The 23,760-nt window shown below is 40.3% G+C and overlaps 1 long non-coding RNA gene across 2 annotated transcripts; it reads left to right on the plus strand.

Annotated features, from left to right (window-relative positions):
- The first annotated feature begins 1,385 nt into the window (after window positions 1-1,385).
- LOC121109470 lies at window positions 1,386-23,760 on the plus strand. 2 transcript variants are annotated; one of them, XR_005847863.2, is made up of 6 exons: window positions 1,386-1,511; window positions 5,162-5,270; window positions 6,643-6,681; window positions 7,665-7,759; window positions 21,072-21,511; window positions 22,644-23,760. It is a non-coding gene; the product is annotated as an uncharacterized LOC121109470 (long non-coding RNA). The 2 variants fall into 2 exon arrangements; XR_005847858.2 differs by lacking the exon at window positions 22,644-23,760 and having other exon boundaries at window positions 21,072-22,139.

The raw sequence follows: 23,760 nt of genomic DNA on the forward strand, positions 1-23,760 counted from the left end.
ATATAGAACACTTGTTTCTAGCATGTGACTAAGTTATAATCAACAGAAATCTTGAGTTTTGTCATGGAAAATGTCTCAGTCCTATTATCTAACATTGCTTACTGCATCTAGACTTCCACAAGTAACTGCACCGAGGGAGAAGCTCAACAAGGAGAACCACATCCGCAGTACACTATATGCATCCATAATAGCATAGATTATTTGCTGGAATATTGGCCAAAAAAGGGTGAGGAAAAGAGTGTGAGTACAGACAAGGCAGCCTTATTACCCTTTCTGATCAATAACATCAGCAGAGCTTTGTGGTGTTTGCCCCATTCTTTTTTTTTTTTTTTTTTTTATGATTTTTCTTTAGGAGCACAAAAGATGCAGGAGATAGAATCCAGCACTTCATCATCTCTCTTGTAATCTCTTTTACCGAAAATGTGTTAATTTGGAAAAATAAAAAGGAGAATAAAAGGATGATTTATGAACACACATAGTCTAATAAATAAGCTTATAACATTGCAAAAGAGCCATTGTTAAATATGTTTTACATTTGAACAGCTATAAAATTTTTAAAGAAACGCTGGTGAGTCTGGTTTTAATGAAGTCTTTTGTCTCTCCAAGGCAGCATATTCCATGTGGAGGAGGTTATTTTCCCCCCATTTCTGAGGTAGTTAACTCTCACAGAGATGGCCGGGGCACTAGTTATAGCTGCTGTATATCGCTGCTTTCAAAAGGCACAAGAAATCCAGATATTCAGCACATTCCCTCAGCATGCACTTGAGGTAGTGGCTGCCAAACAAAGTGTTAAGCATGCAAAGTTGGGATCTCTCCTGAGCAAGTGGCCAGTGCCAAAAATACAGCTAGCAGCCTCAAAGGGGTGAAAAACACAGGATCTGTCCTCTGAGCCCATCACTAGCAATCACATGCAGACTGATTCTCCTTTCCAAAAGCTTTGCTTTTCATATTCTGGAATCCCAGCACCTCTCACTTATTACTCTCTACCATCATCACTCCCAGGTTCCCTACTTCTTCTGCTGGCTTCCCAGGGATGTCCTTGACACTCCAGTGTATGACTTGCTGGCATGTTTCTCCCTGTGTTCTGTTCCCCAGGGAAAAAGAAGCAATTTATGTGCCAAAGGATTTTTTTTTTTTGTGCAGTGCTGGTCAAAATAAATAAAAACACAACCCCCTGAGGTTATGTATGCATTCCAGCATTTGAAAAGGAGCAGCACTCCTCAAAGTGTTAACTACATTTTAAAATTAAAACGTTAACTGAGCTGGTTACAAAAGCATGTCATATGATGAAAACCAAAGTCTGCTGCGAATGTCAAATGTCTGTAACTGGTGTGGAGGCTGTTTGTCTCTAGTTTTTTTAATTAAAGTCTTGAGTGCAAAGATCTGTTATAGTCTTGAGGACCAAAACAGAAAACACCCTGGGAGAAGTAGCACTGTGAGAGGTAGAAGTTCAAGGTGCTATTTTACTTTTTCTCACTGTGAAGAGACAAGCTATTCTCACTGGAGCTCAGGTAGGAAATAGTCCATTGATTCCTTGACAGCTTTTCTTACTTGTAAATGGCAGACAGGGCCTACATGGGAGAGATTCTGATTATCCTCCACACCCTTTTAAGCTGGTTACTCATGCACCTTTTCTTGCAGCCCTGAGCTTTTTTTTCCAGGTATACTCTGTGCATCCCACTGTGGGATAACTCCACCCAGAGTTTCTTCTCATTCACACACTCTGCTCATATTTTTCAGAGAACCAGTGAATCATAGAATCATTAAGGTTGGAAAAGACCACTAAGATAATCTAGTACAACCATCAGCCCATCAACCCATTTCCTGTTCCTCCAAATGGCAGGCTTTATATGAACCTTCCCACAACTAACTTGAAAGCTCTCAGCAAGCAGTCATGTATCTTCACACCATCTCTGCAGCCCTTATATGTCCTTCCATATTATTGAGCAGGAAATCCCTTCAGCAGAATGGGCTTGAGGATCAACCCTTCACCTCAAAGCCTGAGACAGTATTGCTCAGTATGTCCTTCACTCCTTTTGTAAGCTTCAGGGGGAAAATCAGTCTTTCAAAGACACTTAGTTTCCTCTTTCTACTGCAAACTTCCCTAGATCTAGCTAAGGCTCAGAAGTAGCCAAAAGCACTCTGGCTCCACCATAACTGAAGAGAATGACATTTTCTCCAGTGTTCATTGACTTGGTGTTTGACTTCACTGGCCTTCCTGTGCATGGTAAAATCCTAGGGCAGGGCAGCACCTGTGTGAGATTGAGCGTCAATGACTGAAGGGAAAGGTGGTGATGCTTCTGGTCCTAAAGAGAAAGAATAAGAGGAAGAGAGCAACTTTAACTCAAAGATGTGTGCATTGAGTCATAAAATCTCCTGTGGATACTTCTGAGGTACAGCACTTCATGTGTCATCCTTGTGGCTGTGGCTGAAGTAGAGAATCTGGTCCTGCAGGGATGTGTAGCAGCTTGCACACTAACTGGCTGTAAAATGAAGGGTAGCCTTTGGCGTGCTCCAGCACTCATCTGCGTGGGTGTTAGCTCGGCAGTGACTTTAAACTACTTGCACACCCTAGACCTGCTCCTTGCCCTTCCCTTTCTCCTTCTAAAAAAGAACGTGTTTATTACCCTTTGGCATGCCCAGCGATGGCTCTTCTTCAGCTGAGCTTGCTCTTTCTTTGGCCAGAGAAGCGCTTGCTCCCATCCTCCAGATTTCCATTTGGAGCACAAAATGAGCCACTCACGTTGAGCAGGTTTCACGTTATCCCAGTGCATCGCATGGGAAATCTACATTAGCATGAGGTAAACATTCACTGGACCCAGTTCAAAGGCTGTGAACGGTGACCAAGTGGAGGCTGCAGTGGGGAAACAGCCATGGTTCATGAAGCCGGCATCCCACACACCTCACAGGCAGAGGGACCGACGGGCCATGCACTGGAACATATTTTCAGCAGCAGAGGCCCAGGATAATTTATGAGAGCTTATAATGCTAACTGCTAATGTTAAAAATGCTATATCCTGTGCAGAGGTGGGCAAAGTAATGAAGCATAAAGTCTGGCTGCAGCTGAAAACCTGGCTCTGTCTCGGCTCCGTGCCCGTGAATGAGAAAGAAGTCGGGACAGAGCCAAAGTACTGAAAAGCGTCTGGCACCGCTTCCTGGCGGTCACCGTGACCTTACCTGCCTGCACTTATGTGTGCTTGTGCACACCCGCACGCATGGCGCACCGTACACTTCCCATGTTCTGCTGCATGCTCCATTCCAAAGATCCGATGATGTTTTTGCCTCTCGGGGCTAAGACGAATGTTTGGCTTGTCACAGCCTCAGCCGTACCTTCAAACCTTTTGGCTCATCTCGGAGTAATGCTTAGGCATAATTGGAGACATCTTTCAGCAGGGCCTATCTCTGGGACTGCAAGACATAATGAATGGTTCCTCCTCCTCAAAAGGTAAACTGTTGCTGAACTCTCAGCACTGTGTTCACCTGCCTGATGAAACATGTTTTGGATTACATAAGACTAAGTGATGTTAGTTTCCCAAGCTGCGGTGAGGAGAGGTTTGTACCTAACAGGAGATTATCCCTCAGCCACACTGGTAGTTGAAGAAGGCATAAAATGCAAGAATTTACATCAGATTTTGACCAGCTCAGAGGTTGGGACTAACATTTCCATTATATTCTTAAATAGCTTGTAGGGATTTGCAAAACCTGGGCCCAGATTTGCTCTAGCTTGGAACAAATACTGATTTCATTTCCAGTTCAACGCGATCTCTAATTTTTAAAGATGTACAGGTGTAGAAATTGCCTGTATAAATATAGAAAAAAGCCCTTCTGAAAGTTCACATTCTTTGTAAGCTGGACCTGCCGATTTTGGATACATACAAGACTGAGCTCTGAATGTGAATGAGACACATTTCGAACTCACATACATGCACTTATATTTTGAATTCACATTCCATGTAAGCCCAGGCAGTTTTTGTCCTCACATTGAACAACAGTTGCTAGATTGTGTGTGTCTTCACTGAAAACAATAAGAAATCAGTGAAGTCATCCAAACTCCCATATCAAACCACTTGTGAGTTCCTCTTTTTCACCTCAAGTACTTCTTGCTGCCTGCCCATGAGTCCCAGTCCCCACACTGTGCACCCAAGGGGCTTTCAGTCACACTGCTCTGTTCATCTGCTTCTGTACTCTTTCACTGGCTGAGGGAGGTGCTGGTAATTACACATTTGCATATTATCCCCAGAAATACACAAGCATGCAGAGTGCTCTGTGCGCTCCATAGCATGCTCAGGAAAAGGCACTCTGGATTCAAACAAGTATCAGCCGAAACAGACTGAAGTTGAAATAAGGACTTGACATGCCACATTCTCAGGAAAACGTTTAATTGAGTTTCTTGTTGAGTACAACAGCAGACTACCCTTTAAGAAAGCACATAAAAAAAGCTAAAATTTCTTAATGTATGGGAAAGCTTTACTTAGAAAACAAACTTTCCCTTGTGCTTTAATTGTCTGGAAAAACCTGTGGCTATTTCTCTGATTTCCACTTCAATCTTTGTTTCTTCCTGCCTAAAGGTGCACTAATGTTGTGGTCAGTGCACTTGCTCAGTCCTGTCTCTATGCTGCATACACAGGCAACAGCGAGTGGTCTTGAGTTGTGCCAGTGGAAGTTCAGGTTGGATATTAGGAAAAATTTCTTCTCAGAGGAGGTGGAAAGAGGGAAGTGATAGAGCCACTGTCCCTGGATGTGTTCAACAAACGTGTAGATGTGATGCTTAGAGACATGGTTTAGTGGGCAATATTGATGGTAGGGAGAGGTCATTTCCAACCTTAAAAGTTCTGTGATTCCATGTTCTCTGAAACACGGACTGAGGAACAATCAACAATTATTGAATAAATGTAGAGATTTGAATTCTGCTTAAAACTTGAGAGTGGGAAGTTTTTAAAATGAAAATATTGTTTTCACAGTATTTTTGTTTATTTGTTTTGGGGTGGTCTGGGTCTGCTTTCACTGCTGTGAAAAATTGCCACGTTTTTAATAATTGACTATATTTTTAATAATTGACTATAATGTTTGGGTGGCCAAAAAATGCTGTTATCAAGACAGTCAGTACAAAAGACAGGGTGGGAATCACACCAATGTCATCTCTCCCTGTCTCTCCATTTAGACCCCAATTACACTGCAACAGATGTATAACAGGGGCAAGCTGGAAAGCATGACAGAAGAATAGCAAGTCAAGTGCAGGTGTTCCTCACAGTAAATGCTATTAAAAGCAGGTAAGACAGGCTGATCTAAGCCAGCCAGAGCCTGAGAGAGGGACTTGCTGACTGCTGAGATCAGGCTGAAATAACTCAGCGACCACCAGTGTCTTGGGACAGCCCTGGGGTCACCAGGCACAGTCCTTCCAGCTCCTGCAGCAAGCAGTCTGTGGGACATTGTATACTGCTTTGCATGACAGGCCTAAGATTTGCCTGCCATCTATTGGTCACAGGCCTGAAGAGTTTATGCTCATGGTTACATGTGCGTAGAGGGATACAGGCCCTGGCAGATGCCTCCTGACTGGACTGTCCCAAGCAGGACCTGGTTGCTTGGCTGAGTAACTAACTTGTGGGGACACAGGACACCCCTGGGAGTGCCACATCGCCGTCTCTCCAGCCACGTGGCACACAGCCCTGAGGAGAGCCTGGCCACCAGCCCTTTCACCGCATATTCCATACCCCTGTTACCTGGGCTGGGGGGAACTCGAATGACAACCAGGGCTCCTGCCCACCCAGGCAGCGGGCGTCCCTGGGAATGCTGCCTGGAGCTCAGCCTGGCTCAATCCCAGCACCCATGCGCTGGGGTGGAAACATCGCCGGCGGCACATGGGTTGGGACCGTGAGTATGCTTTGATGTCCCCTGAAAGGACCACAAAGACATTGGCCGCTTGAGTCCCCAGCCAATGTTCTTCTCACTAAACCATGCATTAATGAAACTTTATTTATTTGGTGTTATATTTGAATCTGTATTCCCATTCTGACTCCTTACACAATAGTTTTTAGGCCAACAATCGTGTACCAGGGTAAATATTACAACATCTTTTGGCCGGATTCAATAAGAAATGCCTTCTGAAACCACGCCTGGCTGTTCCTTGATTCTTGAGGGGAAAAAAAAAAGCCAATGACTGTGTGTCATGGAATGGTTGCTTTGTTTTTTCTACAGTTCACTTTCATGGTAAGCCAAACATGTGTTACAAAGCCAGAGTTTGTGATCTTAAAATTCATGTAGTATGAAAGGCTGTGGACATAATTTTTTTTACTGAACGAGACTGTGATATACAATGAACACATTCCCTACAGCACTGCATGGAAATGTCTATTACAGAGGAGAGGTCTTGGTATTACTGCAAAAGAAATGCTATTCCATCTCCTGGGACCTTGTTCCCACATCATAAGGTATAGACCTGCGGTCTGCTTATCTTGACCTTGGCCTGATCTTCATAGCCTTGCCCCACCATGCTGACTGCTCCAAACTCACTCCTGGAGTCCGGTGATTCACAAAATGGAGTTATGCAAATTTACCTCTTAAATATTAGCTGAGAAATTACTTCCTGGTGGTTCCTAGTGTGTTGGTCTTATTTATTTATTTGTTTGTTTGTTTATTTTGCAGCCTTAAACTTTTGGGTTTTGCTGATTTCCTTCTCTTCAGGTAATGCATGTCTCATCCAGACACTTACGATTCTTTGTGAGCATGGTTATGTACTATTTTATACCGTTCCCCATTTTGTAGAAACCAAGATACAAGGAGCATGACTCATCCAACCTGCTGTAAACAGCTACTTTGAGGTGAATGGAAACACATGACGGAAGGGCTTCTTCTTGTAGCTCCCTCTAGCTCTGCCTATATTGCCAAACAGTACAGTCAGGGACCAGTCTCTGCCCTTTGGCCAGGTGGGTCAGGCTGCTTGCTGTCCATGTGGCTTAAGGCTAACTTCCCTATAGTTTGCCTTTGAGATAGCTTGAACGTGTAGTCCATATTTTAGCGACATGAGTATATTCTTTAGTACCTAGAAAGGGTGTCAATGGAGAAAAGATTCAGTGTACATATGTTTATGTGGCTCCTAGACAAAGAATTTTTCAAACTGATGTGCTGAACAAGTAGTGGTTACAAACTGAGAGCCTGAGTCACGTGGATTAGACCAGTATTCCTATCCCATAAATACTGCTATCTATGCCTGGAGAAAGTATTGAATATATAGCATCATGCATAAGTCTCTGAAACCTCTGAAATAGACTAAGAAAGTCTATTTTTTCCTCAGTTATCTTCAGTTAGAACAGATCTGTCACTGAGGTCTATAAAAGCCTTGGGTCTAAACATTGGGCAAAATGTAGAATCTCCAGAAATCTCATTTTGTTTTTCATATTTAGGGAGAAAGAGAAAATCCTGGGTTATTGTTACATCCTCATTAATCACTTATACTCATTACTATTAATATTTAAGTATATTGTTTTTCCACTTTTTTTTTTTTTTTTTTTGTAAGATGCAGGGTGTGTTATGCTGTTGTCTAAACCTTGACTCTTTGATTCCTTGTTAACATTTCTGGTGTTATTTAACTGCTTAAAAACGTACACTAAAGAAGGTTGTGGGATAAAGTATGGCTGCATGTTCTCTTTCATGTTCTCTTTTCCCAGAAGATGTACCCAGAAAAGTAGTTCCAGGAAAGCAAGAGGAGGGTGCTTTTCTGTGAATACAGCAAGTCTGGTGCAGTTAATGCAGCATCAAGAAAGTACGTTGAGAAATCATTAATCCGTTAAAATCTTCATTTAAGCCTTTCTGACGTTATGAAGGATTAATATGTGAAAATAATTGTGGGGTTTTCTTTGACTGTTTCTAATCAGGCCAAGTAAAAAGATCAAATCTGCATCTCCTAGCTGTTTTTGAAACCTGAGTGAAATAGAATCTTCCGTGTTGTAGTTTAAACTTCTGTGCACGGAGAGAACAAATTTTCTGGGATCTATTTATTCATTTATTTATTTATTGTGTGCGCGCGTTAGGTTGGTTTGTTTTGCTGGGTTGTTGGGTATTTTTGTTTGTTTGTTTGTTTTTGTTTTGTTTTTTGTTATTTTTTAGAAAACAAAATCCCTTATTTTAATTGTCCACTTGATTGTGTTTGGCATTGTGTTGTGTGAAATGAAGACCAGTTGCCTCGACTATGGACCCTTTGGTTCTTGTTTTTTCAAGTTTCTGCAGCCATATAAATATATTTCAAAGCAGAACAAGACTAGAACTAGCGAAAATGCAGGATTTAGGGTTAATGATACTTTTTCTTCTTTTTCTTCTTTATTTATGTGGTTTTGTTTGGTCAGGACCTACATCAATTCTTCAAGACCTTCTCATGACCCAGAAATCCCCAAACACTGTTTCTAAAAGGAAACATGCATGGTGTTTCTGAAATATATCATTTCCTGAGACTTTCTTATTAGTTTCACCTCTGCTGGCCCCCACTTCCACAAACACTGAGTTCCTAGCAGTGCCATGTGACATGCCTGAAAGCCCTGCTTTGGTGAGTCAGCCCTGGAGTCACAGAGCTCAGGAGCCCAGGTTCCCCAGCTGCCTGGATGGGAAACCAAACAGGGCTGATGGACCTGCATCCAGTTGGTATGTTCATTTGTAAACTTCTAATTGGTTCTGAATAAGGAGAATTATCTAATTAAGACCATAAACTCTACTGCAACTTGAAATTATGAAGTCATGGATTCATTTTACTCTGTTGTAAAGAAAATAGTGATATGCTTTAGCCTACGTCAGACTTCACAGGGTGAACCTTTAGATCATATGATCTTTGATTTTTTACAAAATTTCAGACACAACGGGAAGAAGAAAGACTGGCTTTGGCATTGGCTTGTAGTGATTCCAATTCATGGAAATTCTTACTTAGTACTACACCTGTGTAAGACAATATTTTATGGGCTACAATAGCACAAAACTGATTTACTTTCAAAATCAGACAGTAGGTATAAGTGTTTTGGTACTCCTTCAAATACAAAGTCATTAAATGCATTTAGTGATCACAGTTCAGTACAGAGTATGGACTGAATACCTGACCGATGTCACCCAAGACTACCTCTCTAAGCACTCTGCACTGCACTAATTGATCTCTTAATTGGCTCAGTCAACACAGCAGTCTCCATCACACAACAAGCACTAATTGCTACAAGCTCGCTTCTGAAATGTTAAGCACTTTGAAGACAAAGTGTATGTGCTGGAATCGACTTGCACAGTGGTGTGGGGCTGAGTGAGAGCTTTTCTGGGAGCCCCATCACCAAGTCTGGCTGGTGTTCCCCTGGGCTCCTGGGGTCACTCTCTAGGACAGCTGTGGTCTTTGTAGTCTGGTATATATGTGCAAAATGAGTCTTGTCCAAAGGCCAGAAACCTTTTGTAAAGGATATTAGCAGTCACCTAGACCCACACAGGAAAACTTCTACTCTGAGGTCAGTAACTGTATGGATGCGTTAAACACAACCAAATGGATGTTTGCCTTCTTCAAGGCCCAGTTTAGAATATAATGAGCCAAAAAACTACTTTGCAATCACTTAGACTACAGAATGTACCTGGAGACTAGATAATTATTTAAGTGAGGGCAATGTTATGGTATCTCCACTCTGACAGATCTGAATATTAACAGAGAGGAATCTGTTGTTCCCCTTGGGGCAAGATAGATTACCTCGGTAGGTGGATTAGTGGCAGTATGTCTGACAAAGTGCCTCTGAGGGCTTGTCAACACAAGACAGCTGCACCCATTTAACTCAAGGTGTGATTTTAAACCAGTTGAGTTAAACCCAGGCAGAGGCCTACCAATACAATCCTTCTGAAGTTAGGCAGGTTTAGAGTCAAATTCTAAGAAAATGGTCAAAAAAAAAAAAAAAAAAAAAAAAGATCTGAAGCTAAAATCAAATGGTTCATGTAGCCTTTGGCACAGAACTTAACTTTTTTTTTTCATTAGGAATTAGTCAAATATGATACTGTTCTCTTACCAAGGTCCAAGGGACAGCGTAGTGCCTTCGCTTTGGTGGTGAGAATGACAGAGACCCTTACTCTTTCCTCATCCACCAACTATGACAAGTTTTTCTCTGCATCACACATAGAAGTACTCCAAAGAAAGCAATGGAAAGCAGAAGCAGCTCAAATTTTTCAAAAGGTTAGCCAGAGATGAACAGGAAATTTTAAGGGATACAGAAACTTCCAGAGAGAGGTACTGCTATTTCCAATGGCATTTTCACTGGAAAGGTGGAAAAGATACAGAAAGAATAGTTATCTATTTTAGCCTATAGATTTGCCATTGTAATGTGGTAAAGGCACTTGAGACCTTTTGAGACCTGGCCTTGTTTCTTTCAGAGGAACCTGTGACGAAAAATTATTCTAATTCAAACACAGAGGCTTCCATTCTGCAGATACATTGACTAATAAGTAGGTGTGTACAGCTGAAAATCTAAAGCCTTGGCCCAGAAGGGTATTTTGACACATTCTATTTTTATAAATATGTTCCAGAATTTATTTTCATTCCAGTATGAACTCAAAATAAATTCTGAAATCTGCACACACAAAAAAAGTTGTACTGAGAGGTCAGGGTAAGTTTGGTCTGCAGTGAATAGTACAGCTGGACAAAGACTTTACTCAGAGAAAACACTTTGGTTTTGTATCAATTTGGCGGATAATATTTTCCTAAATTTAACAGACCACAGTCATTATTAAATTGGTAAAATTGGTAGGTCAGTTTCTGGAAATCAAGCTTCCAGCATTAGATCACTGACCCAGTGTGTTAGAGTGAGCACTTAGAATTAATCAAGACTAATGAGATATGAAAGGAAAGGAAAATGTTGGAAGCTCTATACAACCTAGTGGAAAAAAACAAACCAAATCAGACATGCAAAAGTGAGACGGTTTTAATGTGATTTTTATAGCAACCACTAAAATCACTAGCAGTTGGATCAGCGGAGAACAGTGCAGACAAATCCTGCAGTGTGTCTGTCTTGGCATAATACTCGTGTGAGCAATCTCTAATCCCTATTGCTAGCAATAAACATCCTTCCTGTGCTGGTAGAATGAACTCCAAGAGTTTTGAGCTTGCTCCCTTGTACCTATCTGCACGCCTGAGAATCACGAGGCTCACTGAAAGACACAGTGGCTTTTTTTTCTCTTGATGCCAATACAATTTTCAGCTGCATCCAATTGGTTTCTTCACTGACAGGTGGGAATAGGCACCTAAGTCAGGGTTTTTACAAATCTATCCTTTTTATCACTGTTTTACTGCACTTTGTAATGTGTTGTGTTCTAATTACATTGGAAGCGCACATAAAAAGACCAGAAGATAAACCAAAACAAACAACAACAACAACAACAACAAAAAATAGAATTACAAATTATTATGAAAGATTCAAGTGATGAAATGAATACAAAATCACCCTTTATCTGTTTTTGCTAATGTTAAAGTAGAACAGTCTCTCTTCTTTTTTCGTGGCAATAGTCTGTTACTTGACATCATGTCCATTTGTCATGAACTTGACCTCTCAGTATGTCATGTTGCATCTTTTAGGAAAGAAAAAAGTCCAAACCTTCCAATATTCCAAAAGCACTTAAATGCTGGGTTTCGGATGGAAAACGGAATTCTCTAACCAGGAAGGAAATGAGAGATTTTTGTAATGCATTCCCTCTTCTAACAGGCAGGGCACTGGATCTGGATGTCAGCAAACTGCATTTTTATCCCACCTATATCAACAGGCTCAGAACCGTATTTTAATCTCAGGACCAGACAATTTGCTGAATAGTCTGGACAAACTAGTGGAGGGAGCCACACAGAAGGAGTGTTGTTTTTTTAATTAAACTTAATATGGGAGGACATGAAGCCAGAAAGATATCAGATGAGATTATAAATATTTCCAGGCATGTTTTCTTCTTAAGACTGCGTGAACTTTGAGCATATTACCTAGAAAAGATGTGTATAAACCTGTTTCGTGACACTGTGCTTTGATGAAGTGTACTGCTTTAGTTAGAAAACATTTGAAGTTACCTGTGTTTCAGACTCCTTTCTATTCCATCCTATTCAAATTTTCATCATAGATGACAGAGTAGCATAAATTTAGGTATCTACCTGGAATAGAGAAGTCTCATGGAAAAAGAATGCCAGAATTTTGATCATTCATTTCCTCCATGTAGTATTCCATTGTATTATGTTATTTCAAATAGATAAATGTCCTTTTAAAAAAAAAAAAATCAAATGGATTTCTCAAGAACATTGCATTTGTTCAAAAGTCTCAGCCATATTAATATAGTCTCCAATGATGTGCTGTAGATAAATACTAGTCTCTCCATATTCATTGTTAATTGCTATTTCAGCTTCAGCCAGTGTTATAAAATCCCATCCATCTGCCAGATGTGACAGGCTCTGCTATATGAAGTGGTATTTTCTATCCTCTTCAATTTCTCCCCATCTCCATTTAATAATTTTGCATTAGCACTATTGACTTTAGGACTGATCCTTATGATACTCCAGATTTTTATGTGTCTTTCCCACAAAGAGAGCAAGGCATCTGGGCTCTACTGTGCAGGTGTATTAGCACATTTCTGCTGCACTGAGTGGGTATGCTGGGAAGAACACAGGCTTTGGGTAGATATTCCACCTTCCTTAGGCAGAGATGTTGGATTATAACATAGTGGGACTATTCCAAGAGTGTACAATACTTATTTATAGTTTATTTCCTGTCAGAAAGAAGGAAGAAAGGAGAAACAGTGACTCTGAATCTTCACTAAAATATTTCCTCATCAAAGAAAAGTGTCTAATGGTAGGAAGTCTGTAGCTACCACAAGCTTTGCTGGTGCAAAACAGTAGAGTAGTGTGGGAGCAGAGCTAGTGCTGACTGATCTGCTCTCAGAGACAGAACTGGGAGAGAAAAGTTGGTTTAGATTGACCTCATCTGTGCTTAGATATGGAATATATGGTATTTGTATTTTCGCTATAGAGAAAACTGGGCTTTATGGAAAAATTCACACACAGAAAAAAATGCTCTAATAACAAGTATGTGGTTGAATGGAATCTGAGATTGGAAGACATCAGTTTAATACATCAGGGTTAGAAAGTCTTTAGTCGGAGGAGACGGGTTAAATGAAAATAGCCATTGTGCTAACAAGGTGAGGGAGAGAAGAAGGGAAAAAGGGAAATAAGGGTCTCCAAGGGAGAAGGAACTAAAAAGGAGTGAAGAAAGAATTTGACTGCCAAGATTAGAGATGTCAATGTGGTCGAAAGGGGTAAGCAGGGGAACTGGGACAAGTTTCTTTTTAGATTCCTATTGGGATGGCATAGACTTACTGGAGTGGATCCTGCAAAGGACCACTAAGATGGTTAAGGATTTGGAGCATCTGACATGAGGGAAATCTGACAGAAGTGGGACCTTGCAGTCTCAAGCTGAAGAGTCAGGGAAATCTTATATATAAATTCCTGATGGGCAAAGTAAAGACATCCCAATGAGAAGAAGTGGACACAAGCTATAAGAGAGGAAGTTGCATTAAAAAAAAAAAAAAATCAAGCACAAATTTTGCTGTCAGAGTGTCCAGAATGGCTGTAGCATCTCCACTCTCAAAATAATCCAAAACCCTACTGGAGATGGTCCTGAGCAACCTGTCGTAACTGACCACACTCTGAACAGGGGTTTGGTCTAGATGATCTCTAAAGATCTCTTCCAATCAGTGCTCAGCAAATCTATGAGTCTTTGAAAACAAATTTAGTAGAAGAGAACAGAATAAAATGTGCCCTTGGTAAAGAAGGATATATGTGGCATACTCTCCTGATGCCTTTGTTTGAGTTAAGATTCTTTTTAGACAAGGTGTGCATGTGGTGGGTGTAGTTTTTCTGATCTTTCATGTCTGTATCGCTACTTCATGGAAAACCATTAGTTACTGTAGGAGGAACAGGGAGTGTCAGGGAAGAGCTGTGGATTTTGCTTAAAGAAGAATCAAAAGTATCAAAAAACCTGCAGCTAAAAGTCAGTTTGATTGTTGTTATACTCTTCACATGGGCATAGGCAGCACAACTCATCTGTTTAATGACATGCTGCAGCTCTCCCAGTACCAGGCAGTGCAATTAAAAACGCCATTCAAGCGAGCATCCCAGAGGAGGTTCTGTGGAAGTACTGCATCTATAGTGTAGGTGAGGGAGGGGGAAAATACTACAGATATCCAATATCCATTAGGCATAATGTTAATTGGACTCTGGGTATTGGAAAGCATTAAAAGATTTCAGAAAAATCTCAGCAAATGCCATTCTCAGGAATTTTAGCTATTATGCTCTAAAGAGCAGAATACTCTAAAAGACAAAATAAAGGCCTTGGCTTTTGAAAAAGCCAGACGTGACTTCAAAATGAAAGCCTGATGTTATGATTAATGTCTTTTCCTTTCCAAGATCTAAGCTGGAAACTTGTGAATTACTGAGAACAATGAGTTCATTCTTCAGGGGGCACCTGAAGATGTCAAGACACTACGTTTCAGTCTTTCAGGTATTGGCCTGAATGGCTAGCATATGTGACAAGGCATGGTGTTTGTAATTATCTTCTTCCTCTAAGGTGCCACTGAAAAGTAGCCCCATTTCTATCTTCTCCCATTGTGTTGAGGTGCTCTGCTGTACCTGGAACATAGCAGTTAGTCAGGTCCTCTGATGAGGACTTACTTCTTGTTGAAGTGTTACATGTAGTATTCAACATGACTGTGAAATTCAATCTTGCCTTACTGTGGAAAAATAGAGTAGCCCTATCATCTGCTCCATCACATTTCCACTTTGAAAGCACCATTGTTTCTTCCAGTTCCTCAACCCCACACACCAGGTGCAGCTAGTGTACCTGTTTAACCTTTGCCTTCAGCACACACGGTCCTGGAGAGATGTGCTGCCAGTAGGTGCATATCTGTGCCCTCTTCCCACGACAGTGGGTGGTGATATGACACAGTTCAATATGGCATATAGTACTTCTGAACTGGAGAGGCTGCTTCTTGCCTTTATCCCATTACGGTTCATTCTTCTTACATGAAACATTGAAATGCTGTGGTTATGGAGCTAATCACACACACACTTAACATAAGTATCATCGTTAAACAAGGGCCTGGCATGAAACTCTTGTATGTGCTTCCACTCACGGTGAAGTGTAAGGTAAAAGTATCTCCAGGGCACCAGTCTATATCTCTTTCCTACACGTGCCATCCCACACTCATCGAACTTCATCATTTCTGAACTTGCAGGCTGTAATCTTTCCCATTGCTCTTGATGCAAACAACATGTACTTGAAAGAACTGTCACAGGAAATCACTCTGGGGTGATATTTACAGAGCTTTTCTCTTTAGCCTCAGATTCTGCACGGTGGTATTGTACCAATTCCTCTACAGTAATGATTTCCAGAGTGCCAGGTACAACAGTATCTTTGCTGCCATCAGTGACAACACCAAAGGCAATAATGTTACGGACACTGAAACCTATAGTTCTGGGAAAACATATAATCCTGCAGCTCAAATGTATTTTTGTGTGAACATAGAAAGAGAGCTGTTTAATTTCAGGCACCCTACTCTTGCATATTTTCTGTGCTATTGTGTATTGTATTCACAATTTACTTCACGAAGTCAGACATTGTTTATTAAGCTACTGTACCTGATGCTTCTTTAGCTTTGTGTTTTGGTCATCTTATTCTTTGAGAATTGAATAGTATAGGAGGATATAATTTCTTAAATGTTAGTAAATTAGGTTTTATAGCTCTAAAAGGTCAAACTGTAATAACAAGTAAAACTTGATCCTAATCCTTCCTTTCATGAGGACACACACTAAGTCCTGATAAAAACTCCACCAAAGACTGTAAATAAGACTGCCTGTTTTGAACAGTATCGCAAAAATACCACATATTTTAAAGATACTCTTGTCTCTATGCTCCATTTGAATTATTCATGCAAAATCAATCCCTGAAATATCTGTAATGATTCTACGTTAGATGCTCTGGTCAATTTAGAAATTATTTTTAGGCTAATGTTTGGGTCAAAATGTGCATCAAAATTCTATCAGGCTAATTGCAAAGTGTAGTTCTGATTGGCCTGATTTGAACTTAATCTGAGCTCTTGACTGAACTGCTTGTCTGCATGGGCTAAACTGAGACTACAAGGATCCAGGGTCAGGATTTGTCCTGTAATGTACTCCATGCTCGACTCCCTCTGATCTGTGGAACTCAGGAGCCAAACTACCCAAAATGATCTGGTGCTTGTCCTTTCAGCATCTCAGGATTTAAGAGAGGTGTGGTCCATTCTGAGAAGAGAATAGGTCAAGTTAAGAACTGATACTGAAAATGAAGAATGAAGGGAGTGAAGACACTGGAGAGATGAGATCTTTGCTTCTGCTGCCACTTGGGGAGCACAAAAAACAAGGCCACGAATATTACTGATAGAAGATGCTTTGGCCCTCCGTGTCTAGGTCTCTGGCTTAGAAAGAATAGTGCAGCAAGGCCATGACTAATTCACAGACCCCAGCAGACTGTGATTCTAGCAGATTGCCTAATTTGCCTATATATCACACAGGTGTAAATAATGTGAGATCAGAAGACAGTCCCTCCAACATTTGCTAAAAGATAACACAGTAATTTTTTGACAGATCAAGGCAATAAATATGCAACTGACTGGAAGATATTAACCATGAAATACAGAACATGAAGTACCAGAATGAGCTGTGAGATTTTTGATCAAGATGACAATAAACACCCAAGTGCTCCTGTGAAGGAAACTTTTCTAAAAGTGAAGGAAACTTTTCTAAAAGTTTCTGCTGCATTGCCCTAAAGAATAATGTTTGTTTTGGGAAGAGCTTTCAACCAAACCAATAGTAACTGGGGAAGTCTCAGTGGAGATGGCAACCTCACAAAAAGAAGAGACATGATGGTAGCAATAAAACAAGTGTTAAATTTCATTTACAAATTGTATGAATTAAAAAGTTGGACCAGTAGCATGAGCACTGTAGGCAGATGTTTATTCTACTTGTTCTTAAAGATTTTCAGTGATGAAGACTCTGCGCCTCGCCAAAGAAATCTACTCAAGTTATTTAACATCCCAAGTGGAAGATTTTCCTAATGCTTCTCCTGAATTTTCCTTGCTGCAAGAATCCTTCAGTCTTAATTATTATCCTTCTCAGCTAGTGATAGCTCAAACACAAAAGCGTAAGAATTGATATGTGAGATCTAATCTTCCATCTCAGCCAACATTTAGTCTCCAGAAGAGTCAACTACCTCAAAAGATGGTTCCTGCAGTAGATAATCACAGATAATTTACACAAAGTAAAGATTCTTGTGAATTTACATCTATTAGAAGAAGTTTTTATTCCTAAGGTGTGAGCTATATGAGGTAAAATGAAAAAAATATATATATATAATAAAACCTCTAGTTCAAGCCACATAAGGATTTGTTTTGTGTTACAGGCTCAAAACACCAGCTCCTGAGGTTTTACAGAGTCCAGATATCCCAAGTTACACATTACAGGCAAGGAAGGGAAACAGTCTTTCACCTAACCCACAACCCTGAAAACTTTGGCGGTTCAGAGAAAGTGGAACCTGAATCTGAACCTATGCTGGTTTACAAACCTCAGACTACCCTCACATTATTGCCAACACCCCCTTAAGGCACTGTCTTGAGGGCTGCCAGCGATCTGTGGTGTCTACACTCCATCAGGTTTCCTTACAGCAAAGCCCCAGAGATTTTGGCAATTTGGATGTCTAAGTATGACCCAAACATTAGCTACTTTTGAAAGAGTACAGCATGAAATATCATCTGTGACTTCCAATAAGCAATGTCTATGAAGATGACTTCTCAGAACTGCGGAACTCTTTATGGGCATTTTAGCAGAGATGGTGCTTGTAAGTAATCTCATTGTAAAGCCACTCGTCTTCAGGAATACACTTACAGCACTAATTGTTTCCACAGAAAGTGGTGTTTAATGCAGCAAGATCCTCTCACTTCCCCCTCCCTTCTTCCCCCGTCTCACTCGAGAGCATCTATCTCTTTCCTTTATGAAAGCCACCTCATCCAGACCTGAGACTTGGAAATTCATCATACTCCATGAATAAAAAAGCAAAATACAGTAACAGAGAAGCAAGTAGAACAATGTAAATGATTGACCATTTTCTCAGCTTTTTGGCTGCAAGGTGGCTTGTGAAAGTGTTAAAATGATCACTCTCTATTACATTTGTTTGAAATGGTCTGGCAAGATAATTTGTCTGTAGAGAAAGACTGATCTCAGACAACTGGTGATTTCAGCTGCATTACTCTAGATCTACAAAGAAAGGAGTCTAGAGTCATATCTTTGAGCTATACATCTTTTTTTTTTTTTTTTTTTTTCCCCAATTAGCTATTTAGAGAAGGAGGATGGGTTGTTACCCAGGGTTAGGTCACCAGGATATTATTTCTGAGAGCATACGCTCTGTACGACTTTGAGGAAATTACATAGGTTAAGGTTTGTAAAGATGAATAGAAAAATTGAAGCTGAATACCATGCTCATCTTTTAAAAATTCATTCATTATGTTTTCTTGATTTTGCTCTTATCATTACTGCCCTTATTTAAAATTGGCCTTATGGACACCATTTGGGCATCAAGACCCCTTGTACTATATTCTAAAAAGTCAACAAGAACAAGCATATGTCCCTCAGTATAAGAAATGACCTGAGACAATTGGTGAGTATAATGCAGAAAGAAACCCATGCTAGGTAGCAGGCTAAGCAGTAGTCCCTCACATCAGTCATATACCGTATCAAATGAGGTTGTTTCAAGAGATGTGCAGTCTGGTTGGAAGGCAAGCGTGTGGCTCTGCGGGTATTTAATGACATTTTTCCTCTGTAACTCAGATTTCCCGTTTGAAAAAAAAAAGACAGCAATTGTAGGCCTTTGCTATGTAGATGCTGTTCTTGATTGACTTGACAGTATGCATCATGCTTGAAAGGAATATTACAGTGGGTCTACAGAAATATCTTAATATAAATTCAGTCAGAATTTAGAACAGGTTATTCATTTTGATGGGAAGCCTGCATTATCCAGCACTTGCTTCCTACATTTTAGATGGGCTACCTGTTCAACATGTTCTTGACTACAAAATCAGTAACTATCATTTGCTATAGATGATCTGAATATTCATTTGGAAGTCACTCTTTCCCGACAGACCCAAGACAGATACAAACAGAAAACAGACAAACTGGAGAGGTTTAAAGAAGAAATTCTCACTGAAAACTTTGTGTGGACAAGCAGAATGTATTCACGTATAGGCAACAGAACATTTTTCTTCAGGCTTTCCATTCCTCTGTGCAAAGAGTCTTTATGGCTGACACACTGGTATTGGGAAACATAGCTTCTTTCTATTTTTATGACAGGGCAACCTATGAATTTATGGAGTCAGAAATAAAACTCAACTATTGAGCAAACACTTCAGACACTTAATCAGAAGCGCCCTCAAAACACAATACCAGGGTAGCCAGCATTCTGCCAGGGACAACCTGTTTGCAGTAAGCAACTTCATTTTTGTACACACTTTCCAAGCACTATCACTCCTAAGTATTCACGCTAACTGGCTTTGACACCTCCACCAAATACACCTAACCTTTGAAAACTGCCCAAAGAGTCCTTTGGCTCTCAAGTCTTGTGAGCATGACAAGGAACAAAGAGGCAAAATGTCAGTAGGTATCAAGTATTGGTGTTTAGCATCAATCTGATGACTTCCACACAGATCCACTGATTCTCCAGTGTTATGGTGTCAGAGAATAACACTGGAGAATCAGATTCTTTCTAAAGACAGCTATCTTGGCTTATTATGAACTGTAAAAGAAGGATTAAAATGTTTGCAAAGGAAATTCATTGTCACCACCTCGTGTGGTCTGATTGGGAATTTCACAATGATTGATACCTTCTGTCAAATCCCGGCACCAGATCTCAAGTAACAGTACAGAAGAATTTGGCCTGAAAAAGCCTTGAAAACTTGAGCCAATTATGTTAGCACTTGAATTGTAAAAGATAAATAGGAAAAAAAAAAAAAAAAAAAAAAAAAAGGAAATAAAAAAGGGGGGGGAGAGAGAGAGAGAGAAAGAATCTATCATTTATTAAATTTTTAGGAAAAAACTCTCTTTAGTCTAGAAATTTGACCATTAGTGCTTGGTCAGCAAATTCCACTTGCTGTTCTTTGTTTCTTTCTCTTCATAACAACTGCTTCCTTTTTTTTCCCTGCCTGCTTTCCTTCTGACACAAAAGACACATTAGACACTGAGAAAGATAAGCTAACATTCAGTCACTGCTAGTGCATGCAAAAGTATGCTACACACGAGCAGCAGCCACTACAATCACTCACAACAGAATGAGTAAAGTTTAAACCATGCTGACTAGGATGAACAAACAAAAGATCCATGTAACCCTTGAGTACTCAATAGCAATTATTAAAAAGTGGTGGCAAAAAGGGGCTCTGTTTGCAGTGGCCAACTCTTTTCTTCAGCTTTGTGAACAACTCTAAAGCCTTGATTATTTGGGATAGAGTGGCTTCAGCAAATGTCTTTTATTTCTGTCTTAGATTACTTCTTTTAAGCTTCCTGTTCATGAGCTTCAGTGTTCTCCACTTGAGTCTTTGGTTGAGTTACATGAGATACTACCAGCACAGAAAAAAAAAAAAAAAAAAGAAAAAAAAGAAAAAGAAAAACAACAACAAAGCATGAATTTAATGCTGGTAAAGGTAAGAAAATTGGAAGATATTTCCAGCACATTACAAATTTTTATTTGAGGATATATGAGCTTCCTAAGTGCATGAGATTCACACTGTGATTGTATAGTCACCATAGGACAGATGAAACATTTTGTATTGAGAAGGCAACCATTGTGTATCATCATACTGCAAAATGCAATGCAGTAGTTGACTCCAGTGATATTTTTCATTTAAAGAAGGAGCCTTTTGGGTATGAAAAAATGCAAAAACCCACCATTGTGTGGCAATAAATAGTATGAAGTTCCAGAAGGCCACAATTTGTATGGTAGAATACTTCATTATCCAATGGTATTTCCCATTTGCAGGTTTCAAAGCATCTTGTAAATATGAAGTAGTTCTCCGATGTCTACACATTGTAAGGTAGGAAAAAATTCAGTGTTGGGGACAGAGAGATGAAAGCAGAAATAGAAATAATTGAGAAGAAATCCTGCCCCTCAGTGTTAGGAATATCTCCACTATGAAGACCAAAGAACTATAAGGTAACAAAGAACCAAGTCGTGGGGCCAGCATGCAAGATTCTTCCAAGATGAAATAACTGCATGGCTAGATGGAAGAGTCATAGAATCGTAGAATCACCAAGGTTGGAAAAGACCTCTAAGATCACCTAGTTCAACCATCTATATACACGTAGCCCTTCCTTCTCCTTTTCAGAGGACACCCAAGAGAACCAATCACTGCGAACTGTGACAATGGCAGTTGAGAATCCCAGTTTGAGATCTTCTGGAGCAAAAACTACCAAGGACTGGTCAGTACAGCTAGTTCAGCACAGTGACAGCAATACAAGGGCTCTGGGCTCTGCTGCATCTTCACCTGTCTCTGCCTCCACATCCTGCCCAGAGATACTTCCCACACCAACAAGCCTCTCCATCACCCTCTTAGTTTTAGATCATTAGGCTGTGGATGCCCCATCGCTGGAGGTGTTCAAGGCTAGGTTGGATGGGGCTCTGGGCAACCTAATCTAGTGCCTGATTTAGTGATTGGCCACTCTGCCCATGGCAGGAGCTTTGGATCTAGATGACCTTTGAGGTCCCTTCCAATCTGAGCCATTCTATGAGTCCATGGTTCTGTAATTAAGCCCTGCTAGCAGCATCTCCAGAACCAAAAACAGAAACCTGATCTTAACTGAGTTCACCTGTAAAGCATTGCTTTCTACAAGGAGGGCTGCATTAGAGGAATTATTGTGAAAAATCTACCTCAGTCATTCCTTTTTTCTCTAAAAAAGTGTAAGAGATGAATTCCATAGAGACAAACTATGACTTTGACCAAATTTTTTAAGAACTATAGAGAGTACTGAAAACACTCAAAACTTACACTAAGAATGGTAATCAACAGGTTGCCTGCCTTATCCCCTTCATGAATAAAATCTCTCTCTCTCAAAAAAAAAAATCACTCTCCTTTCTCAATGTAGAGGAATCTCCATGTCCTTGAATAAAAAATCCAAATCCTTTCCATTTGAAAGGATCTATAAAAATACTGCCATGATCACACCTAATGGCTCTTCTGAGGGATGCAACATTTGGGTGAAGTTCCCCTTGGTAGCTTTTATATACTCTGGAAGCAAATCCCCAAGTATCAAAGTCAGTTGAACAGCCTTTCAGCAGACTCAAATCATCTTTCAGCACAACAGCCCTTAAAAGGCCACTGACTTCACTCCCATTCTACAGACTCTCCACTGAGCAGTAAACATCTTGGCTTTAAGGGTCAAAGTCATTTCCCAGCACAGATTGCTGCTTCCTGTCAAAGAGCAGAAGGAGTAATTTGAAAGAAAGAACCACTCCGTACACAGTAAAACTCTGGTGATCCACAGCCAATACCCATGTCATATGGCAGCTGCTAATGATCTTCGTGGAATCTAACCTTTCAATCTCTGCTTCCAGGCTGACTACAGCTCACTTAGATCCACTTTTTACTACAAGCCAGATGTCAGAGCCAGCAGAAGTGCTGGTATTTGCCTTCCAAATGAATGAGACAGCAGAAATGTGGAGCACCATCTTCATCAAAGTGTGAATTGAAGAAATATCTCAAAGAAATTTCTCCCAGACTGCATTCGCTACTCTATGAAATCTACAGATGTGAAGATGCTTTGAAGAGGTGGTAGCATAGCTATAGCTGCAACGAAAGAATAAGCAAGGATGTGATTTTTTCTTCTTAAAAGATCACAGTCTGTTATCATAGCTGAGCTTGTTATCCACCACAAACGTTTATCCATGCAAAAAAAATGGGTCTCTGAGCAATGAAACCAGGTCTGTGAATCTGTGAATCTGCAAACAAGTTCAAGAAAGAAATAAAGATGAGAATTTTCTGTTGGAAGTATTGAGCGATGACTTATCACCTTCTTCAAAGCGAGAATTTCTTTCCTTTCTCTCCATTCATAAAGTTGCTTTGAGACAAAATTGTCAGCTGCAGCATCCTTCTGGGGCAATTGTTCTTCTTTCCAAGTAGGTGAGGAATAGTGGTGCTATAGTGGCAAAGGAGTTGCAGTGGACATTTTAGTCAGTGTTCCCATCCACGCCATTGCCCTCTTCCCTGACAGGCCCCACTATCAAGAAGAACCATCACCAAGAAAACCATGTTGTTAGGTCCCACCCACATGCAACCTACAGATACCCTTTAGGCAAATAAAAACAGACACCAAAGTTTAGATATGAATGCAGGAGAGGGTAAAGCTGAGGAATGTAGATCGGGAAAGGTTAAAGGTTTTTTTTTATCTTGGCTTCAGTAACTTTGTATGAGACTCAAAGAGACCTAGACTTACAATATGCTGAAATAAAGTGTGAAGAGCAGAGATTCTGATAGGGACATTTAATAAAGCCTTAAAACAGCATTCGCTTTTCAAGACTGTGAAGAGACTGTTAGCATCTACAGTTTAATAAAAGCAGTCAAAAATGATAAGAGGAATTACAAACCAGTCAACCTCATCTCAGTACTTTGAAGAAACAGTGAGAGTCTCATTAAAAGGATAGCACAGTTTGGCATGTGGACAAAAAAAAAAAA

Source organism: Gallus gallus, chromosome 1 (genome assembly GCF_016699485.2).
Source record: "Gallus gallus isolate bGalGal1 chromosome 1, bGalGal1.mat.broiler.GRCg7b, whole genome shotgun sequence".
Taxonomy (NCBI): domain Eukaryota; kingdom Metazoa; phylum Chordata; class Aves; order Galliformes; family Phasianidae; genus Gallus; species Gallus gallus.